Raw genomic sequence first — 8,720 nt, 5'->3', positions numbered from 1 at the left:
TCTTCTTCCTCCTCCTCCTCCTCGGCCTGTTCCTCCTCCTCCTCCTAGGCCTGTTCCTCCTCCTCCTCCTAGGCCTGTTCCTCCTCCTCCTCCTAGGCCTGTTCCTCCTCCTCCTCCTAGGCCTGTTCTTCTTCTTCCTCCTCCTCCTCCTCCTAGGCCTGTTCCTCCTCCTCCTCCTCCTAGGCCTGTTCCTCCTCCTCCTCCTCCTCCTAGGCCTGTTCCTCCTCCTCCTCCTCGGCCTGTTCCTCCTCCTCCTCCTCGGCCTGTTCCTCCTCCTCCTCCTGTTCCTCCTCCTCCTCCTCCTCCTCCTCGGCCTGTTCCTCCTCCTCCTCCTAGGTCTGTTCTTCTTCTTCCTCCTCCTCCTCCTAGGCCTGTTCCTCCTCCTCCTCCTAGGCCTGTTCTTCTTCTTCCTCCTCCTCCTCCTCCTCCTCCTAGGCCTGTTCTTCTTCTTCCTCCTCCTCCTCCTCCTCCTCCTCCTAGGCCTGTTCCTCCTAGGCCTGTTCCTCCTCGGCCTGTTCCTCCTCGGCCTCCTCCTCCTCCTCCTCGGCCTGTTCCTCCTCCTCCTCCTCGGCCTGTTCCTCCTCCTCCTCCTCGGCCTGTTCCTCCTCCTCCTCCTCCTCCTCCTCCTCGGCCTGTTCCTCCTCCTCCTAGGCCTGTTCCTCCTCCTAGGCCTGTTCCTCCTCCTCCTCCTCCTCCTCCTCCTAGGCCTGTTCCTCCTCCTCCTCCTCCTCCTCCTAGGCCTGTTCCTCCTCCTCCTCCTCCTCCTCCTCCTAGGCCTGTTCCTCCTCCTCCTCCTCCTCCTCCCCGCGACTGATGCCTGTTCCTCTGTTGCTGTGTTTTCCTGCGGCAGGCTCTGCCTCTTCTCCCTGGAGTTATGGTCGTTCTCTCCTCCTGGGTGCTCCTATGCGGATGTTTGTCCCAACGAGGGTTTGTGGTACCTTACTTGGGGTCTCCTGGTCTTCCCTTCGCCTTGCAGGGGCCCTGAGTTTCTTCCTACTGGGGAGGTTCTCTTGCAGGCCCTCCTCCCCTTTGGGTATCTATTCTACGTTAAGGAATCTGCGGCTAGTAGTCTATCAAGTGTACAAGTTACTTACCTTCGGTAACGATGTATCTGGCAGAGACGATTCTAGCCGCAGATTCCTTCACGGACTGTCCTTCCTCCTCGTTATGCGAGGACCTTTCCTGTGGTTTTCTGGACTTGCCTCCCTCCGGGTGGCTGGTCTCCTGTGGGCGTCCGCTTCGTTCTGCTCGGACAAGATACTTGGTTTTGCTTAATTGTTCCACCCCTTCCCTTATGACACGTGTTCGGTTGGTTCCTGTGTGGTTCTGCATCCCTCCACCCTGCCTTTTCTCCGGTGTAGGGGCCTGCTTTTACTCTTCATTTTACTTGCTTGGGGTTCTCTCTTCTCTCTCTTTCTCTTTTTCTTTCTTTCTCTTTCTCTCTTTCTTTCTCTCTCTCTCTCTCTCTCTCTCTTTCTCTCTCATCCCCCCCCCCCCCCCTCCCACTGTGCCCTTTTTCACATGCTTCTCCCTCCTGGGAGGATGTCTCCTTCGCTTGCAACAGTGCTCTGCTCTTTTGCTGCTATGGCTTTCATCACTATGGTCTTTTGTGCCTTGGTGCTTGGCACTTTTCCACCTGGGGATGTTCCTCACCTTTCGTTTCACCTTTGTTTCACTGGTTTTTCGCACCCTGTTCCCATACTCTCCACAGTTTTGTTTGTGATAGCTCTGCGTTGTGGCCCAGAAAAGTTCTCCGAAGAAAACTGATGTCAGTGCGCCGGGGTGGGGCTTATGTAACCTCACTGACGTCACGCCCGCGGATGACGTCCGGGCGGAGTCCCGTGGTACCGCCCCCCGGCGTACAAAGATGCTGGGGCAAAGAAAGTTTTCCGTCTCCAGTCTCACGCCAGGGGATAATAATACGTTAAGGAATCTGCAGCTAGGATTGTCTCTACCAGATACTTTGTTACCGAAGGTAAATAACTTGTACAACAGGGCTGCTCATTATCATGGGGTGGAGTTGCATAAGGATGCTTTAGAAGAAGTTGTAGTATTCGAAACCTTAAGTTCCTCTCAGAAAGTTACTCGTGCACTGCCAATGCTTAAAGGGATGCTTAAGCATACAGATGAGATCTTTAAGAATCCTATGAGGGCAAGGATCATTACACCCAGGGTGGAGAAAAAATATAAACCTGCACCGACTGACCCCACCTATAACAAAGGTCAGCTGCCTTTAGACTCTCTGGTAGTTTCCAACGCTCGCAAGAGAGCTAACTCTCAGACTAATGATGAGGCCCCTCCTGATAAGGAGTCCAAAATAATTAATGCCTCAGGCAAAAGGGTAGCTTCGCAAGCAGCCAATCATTGGCGTATTGCTAATGCTGAAGCTTTGTTAGCTGGCAACGATAGGGCTCATTTTGATGAGTTAGAGGACCTAATGCAATTTCTGCCTGATGAGCATAAATCAAAGGCTAATGACCTTATTCAGGAGGGTAAATTAATCACAAATACCTCCATCAGGTGTGCCTTGGACGCTGCAAACACAGCAGCCTGCGCAGTAAATACCAGCGTATCGCTAGGCAGGCAGGCTTGGTTGAGAATTTCAGGATTTAAACCTGCGGTGCAAGCCTCTATTATCAACCAACCATTTGACAAGGAACACCTCTTTGGCCTAGCAGTTGACACTTCGTTGGAAAAAATAAAAGACACTGAGATCACAAAATCCATGGGGGCTTAGCAGTTACCTTCAAACAGAGAATAATTTTGTTGCTCCTATTACAGGCGTGGCTCCAAGAATATATCCACAGAGACTCCCTCTTCCTCTTATAAGGGCAACAACCAATCGCCCTCATCAAGAGGCTATTTTAGAGGTGGGTTTCGAGGAAACAACGGCAAGAGAAGAGTCGGAGGCAACTCAACACACACTTTCCCCTGCAAATGACAAGCAGTGACTTCCTTTCCCTACCCTCCGATCATTCCACTCCTGTCGGGGCACTTCTCTCAATTTCTACCTCTCTGGAATACTATCACCTCAGACAAATGGGTTCTACAAATTCTCCAATATGATTACCGCCTGGAATGTACAGACCCTCCCCCAAACATTCTTCCAAGATCACATGCAATATCACAGGAACATCTTACACTTTTAAAAAAAAAAAATAAAGAAGTTCTCTCCCTATTAGAGAAATGTGCAATAGAACCAGTCCCATTAAAACATCAAGGGACCGGGGTATACTCACTGTACTTCTTAAGTCCCAAAAAGGACGGCTTTCTCAGGCCTATACTAGACCTCGGTGAACTAAATCTATACATTTAATCGGACCACTTTCACATGGTCACTCTCCAACAAGTGCTTCCGCTCATTCAACAAGGCGACTTTCTCTCCGCTTTGGACTTAAAGGAAGCCTATTTCCATATCCCAATACATCCTGCTCATCGCAAATACCTAAGGTTCGTATTAGCAGGACAGCATTATAAGTTCAAGGTGCTCCCATTTGGAGTAACTACCGCAGTAACTAGCGCATCCAGAGTTTTCTCCAAGTGTTTAGCAGTAGTCACAGCTCCTCTTCGAGAGACCACACATTCATGTCTTCCCATATCTGGACAACTGACTCATAAAAGCCAGGTCGCAAAAAAAGCTGCCTCCATCACACTCACAAAACACTGCCAGTTCCAGACTCAACACTCTTTGCCAGCTCACGTGTTCATGCAGTTACTAGGGATGATGGCGTCAGGCATACTTATAGTACCTTACGCAAGACTGTCCATGCGCCCCGTTCAGGAGTGCTTAGCATGTCAGTGGAACCAGGCTCAGGGTCTGTTATCAGATCTAGTGTTTGTGGACGGCCGCACCTATTGCTCTCTGCAGTGGTGGAATATACAAAACCTTTCAAAAGGGCTGCCCTTCATCGACCTGGTTCCACAGATGGTGCTAACAGCAGGCGCATCGCTCACTGGTAGAGGAGCTCATCTCCAGACGCATACAATTCAGGGCATGTGGAGCCTGAAGCAAAAGCTGCTTCACATTAATCATCTATAGCTGCTAGCAATGTTTCTAGCGCTCAAAGCGTTTCAAGTTCATCTAGCAGGCAAAGCTGTCCTGATCCGTACAGACAACTTGACAGCAATGTACTACATACAAAAACAAGGGGGGACACACACACTCAAGCTATTTCAGCACATCTGGAAATGGGCCATACATCACAATGTTTCTCCTTGCAGAACACCTTCCAGGAGTAAACAATCAGATTGCAGATCTGCTCAGTCGTCAAAGACAACAGATCCACGAATGGGAACTCTACCCTTAAGTTCTCCTCCCATTCTTCCAAATGTGGGGATTTCCAGACATAGATCTGTTCACCAACAAAACTAAATGCAAAATACCCGAACTTCACATCCAGACATCCACACCCATTGTCCAAGGGCAATGCACTATGGATGAATTGGTCAGGGATATTTGCCTATGCTTTTCCGCCTCTCCCACACATTCGATTGGTGGTTCGGAAGCTCAGACAGGCGTCCCTGACATTAATCCTAGTTGCTCCCACATGAGCTTGACAACCCTGTTGGAGCTCTTAGTAGTGCCTCACCTAAAAACTACACCTCACTCCCAATCTGCTCACTCAGAGCCATGGAGAGATAAGACACCAAAGATCCCAGCCATCTCACCCTTGCGATCTGGCACCTGAAATCTTAGCGTTTGGCTACCTTAATCTTCTGCCAGACTGCATGAACATTGTCAAAGAGGCTAGACGTCCTACTAAAAGAGCCTGCTATGCAGCAAAGTGGAAGCGATTTGTGATATACTGTAATAACAATCAAATAGATCCACTGGACGCTTCAGTTCAAAACATCATTTGCTATGTACTACATCTACAGCGTTCCAATTTAGCGTACTCTTCCATACGCTTACATCTTGCTGCATACCTACGGAACAGACAACATCGGTCTCTTTTTAGAGTGCCTGTCAATAAAGCATTTATGGAAGGACATTAAAGAATCATTCCTCTAAGGCTTCCATCTGCTCCAGTGTGGAATCTCAACATTGTCCTCACCAGGCTAATGGGTCCACCCTTTGAACCATTGCATAGATATGAAATACAATGTTCTAGGCATATGAGCTGCAGAATATATACATGTGCATAGATCACCATCTGGTGTTGGGTTCGGATGTTTGCACTTTGTTGTTGTATTGGATGAAGTTCTTTGTAGTCACGAGATAGGTGACTCCTCCTTATGACGACAGTGCGTATGGGCATTGACTCCATCCTCAGCTTGTTTTTTTCTGCCATCGAGTTCGGATGTAAATTGCTGCACTCCAGGTCGGTGTCGTACTCTATCCTCCTTTGACGCGCAATCCCTCACCGCTCGACAGTATTGATTCGATCGCGTTCCCCTTCGATGCGTATCCAAAAATTCATCAAGACCTTCGATTCCGGTCGTCAACGCGGGCTGTTGGGCCTATCTGCACCATCAGGCCCTGCAGTCAATGGAAAGAACTCTATTTAAAAAATGCCCCCTGTGTGGTGCTAAATTCCTACACACCGATCTCCACGAGGTCTCTAACCTTTGCCTCTCTCAAGAACACGAAGACAAAGACCGCGAGGCCTGTGCCTCCTTCAGATCAAAGAAAACCATACGTGATCGCCGGGCTCGACGTCACGTAATGCCTTGATCAACTACCTAGGCCCCGATGTTCCAGAAGAAAAAGAACCGGAGGATGAAGACGTCAGCGTCTCCGAGGCCGACAAGTCCGATGCCGAGGATCAGATGGTTACTCCAGGTCAACGGATCGTGAGTACCTACATCGAGACCCCTGCCCCATCTAAAACAAAAGATAAGGCTCTGGAAACACCTTCAGGCTCAGGTCGACACTGAGATAATACTTCAGATGCCCCGCCCTCAGGCCCGGCTCCGAAGCCCAAAGAAAAGCCTTCAGGCGGCTCAGGACCGAGCCAGCTGCGTACCGGTACCGAAAAACAATCCCCGGCACCGAAACAAAAACCGAAAACAAACACTGTGCCACGCCCTGTTCCATCAGCACCGAAGCAGTCTTTGACGCTGAGCCTTTCGGCACCGAAACACACAGAGGACAAGCCCTCGGAACCGAAAAAAATTCATAATTCTTCAGAGCCGAAAAAGATTTCGGACTCAAACTCCACCAAAGCATAAGGAGACCAAATCCCCTTCTAAAGCTACAGACTAAACCAAAGCACCACTCCGAACCAAAATCGTCGGTGCCGAAAAAAACAATGGCTCCAAAGAACTGTTTCAACCAGATCCATCGGATCCGAAACAAAAAAACCTACATATTGACCCTTTTACAGGTCGTGTTACAACAATACCACCTAAAAAGAGGAAATTGGACACCTCCGAAGCACCAGAGGTACCCTTAAAGAGGAGAGACATGGGAACTTCACCTCTCAGACCTTCCTCTCTGTCTCCAAATCCTCCAACTATACCACTTTCTCCAGCACTCTCTCCACTGCTTCCTTCTTCACCTGCACCACGAGATGATGATGATGATTTTGGGGGTGGGGATGGGGATGAAGACCCGCAAGGAGATGATGATGACCTACACAGTATCCCACCACCTGACCCTTGGGACAATTATAATAATGTACCAGATGTACCTGAACCAGACTTCTACCCATCTAAACCATGCCCTCCAGACGACAACGTAGGTTTTGCGCAACTCCTAAATAGAGCTGCCAGATATCATGGGGTACAGTTACACTCGGACACTTTCGAGGAAGATTTTTTATTAGAGACTTTTACACAATCACAAAAGTCAACAAGTACTTTACCTATGTTAAAAGGTATCATTAAACATGCACCTGATGTGTTTAAAGACCCTGTCAGGGCTAGAGTTCTCAATCCCAGGGTTGATAAAAAGTATAAACCAGCTCCAAATGAACCAGCTTATATCAAAGGGCAGCTCCCTTTAGATTCCCTAGTAGTGTCAAATGCCCGTAAACTGGAAAACTCCCAAACAGGTGATGCCCCTCTTCTGGATGAAGAATCTAAATTATTGGATGCATCTGGTAAACAGGTTGCGTCACAGGCGGCAAATTACTGGCGCATTGCCAACGCCCAAACTTTACCGGCCAGATAGAGCTCATTATGATGAGCTTGAGACGCTCATGCAACATCTTCCAGAACGGTACAAGTCCAAAGCTAACAATCTCATACAAGAGGGAAAGCTAATTACAAACACCTTTATCAAATGTGTTCTTGATGCAGTGGACACAGCATCTCGTGCCATTATTACACGCATTTTACTATGCAGGCACGCATGGCTACGCATATCTGGTTTTAAGCAGGAAGTGCAGTCTACAATTCTTGATCAGCCTTTTGATCAAGAACACTTGTTTGGACCTACTCTAGACACATCTTTAGAAAAGATTAAAAAAGACACAAACCGCTACGTCCATGGGGGCCTTAGTCACCAATTATTAGAGGTTCCTTTGTCGCTCCTGTTATAGGGGCGCCTCTAAAACCATTGGGACAGACAACACCTCTTCTTCCTATAAAAGCCCCACTCAAACTTCCTCTAACAAAGGATATTTTTAAGGGGGTTACAGAGGGAATAACAACAAAGGAAGAGGCCGCGGGAATAACACCCGCACCTCTTCTACCACAAAAAAGTGACTTCCCTCCACTCCCCCAAAACCATTCCACTCCGGTCAGGGGAAGACTATCACAGTTCCTACCTGTCTGGAATTCCATCACCACAGACAGGTGGGTGAGACAAATTATCCAGTATGGTTATTGCCTGGAACTCACATCTACTCCCCCAAACGTACCTCCCAAACAATGTCCAATGTCCACAGAACATCAAGTGCTTCTAAAACAAGAGATTCTCTCCCTCTTGCAAAAGCACGCAATAGAATCGGTTCCCCCACATCAAGGTACAGGGGTTTACTACCTCTACTTCCTCATCCCAAAAAAGGACGGTACTCTCAGGCCAATACTAGACCTCCGACCGTTGAACCTGTACATACAATCCAACCACTTTCACATGGTCGCTCTCCAACAGGTCCTCCCACTGCTCCAACAAGGCGACTTTCTTGCCACTCTAGATCTCAAGGACTCCTACTTCCATATTCCTATACACCCTGCTCACAGAAAATATATCTAAGGTTTACAGTGGACGGTCAGCACTAGCAATTTAAAGTCCTCCCATTCGTAGGGATTACAGCACCCAGAGTCTTCACAAAATGTCTCGCAGCAGCTCACTTGTGAAGACCACACACTCATGTGTTTCCTTACCTCGACAACTGGCACATAAAAGCCAAGTCACGCGGTGTAAGAAAGTGGCTCTGTATATACTGTTCCCAAATAGGTACAGTGTGCACGGAGTCCACAGTCCCCAGAGGCTTGGCAGAGGCTGAAGTTAGACATAACCTTACTCTCTAAAGTGGTAGCTTGGTCGAGCAGTAAGGCAGTATTCGAGGACAGTGTACAGCATTTGTTGTACAGACTCGGTCAGCAAATGGTCTCACACACTCAAGAACTGAACTCTAGGCCAATGGTTTGTATATAAAAATATATGGTTGTTTTATTTTAGAACCAACAATAGGTATCAAAATATACTTTCTCAGAATGAGATGCTTTATTTAAATACTTTTCAATAGGCAATAGACTTTTGAATGCAATAGTTACAGTTGTTGCAATAGGCAACACAATTTCAAACACAATATAACATTGAACTCAATCGG

The 8,720-nt window shown here is 48.0% G+C and overlaps 1 protein-coding gene across 3 annotated transcripts in view; it reads left to right on the top strand.

Moving 5' to 3' along the window:
- Positions 1 to 8,720, top strand: part of GPR107 (G protein-coupled receptor 107) — a 254,849-nt gene that overhangs the window by 136,087 nt on the left and 110,042 nt on the right. The gene's annotated exons all lie outside the window — the stretch shown is intronic.

Source organism: Triturus cristatus, chromosome 1_2 (assembly GCF_964204655.1).
Source record: "Triturus cristatus chromosome 1_2, aTriCri1.1, whole genome shotgun sequence".
NCBI lineage: Eukaryota > Metazoa > Chordata > Amphibia > Caudata > Salamandridae > Triturus > Triturus cristatus.
The sequence above is the reverse complement of the archived record's forward strand: the minus strand, read 5'-3'. Positions and strand labels throughout refer to the sequence as shown.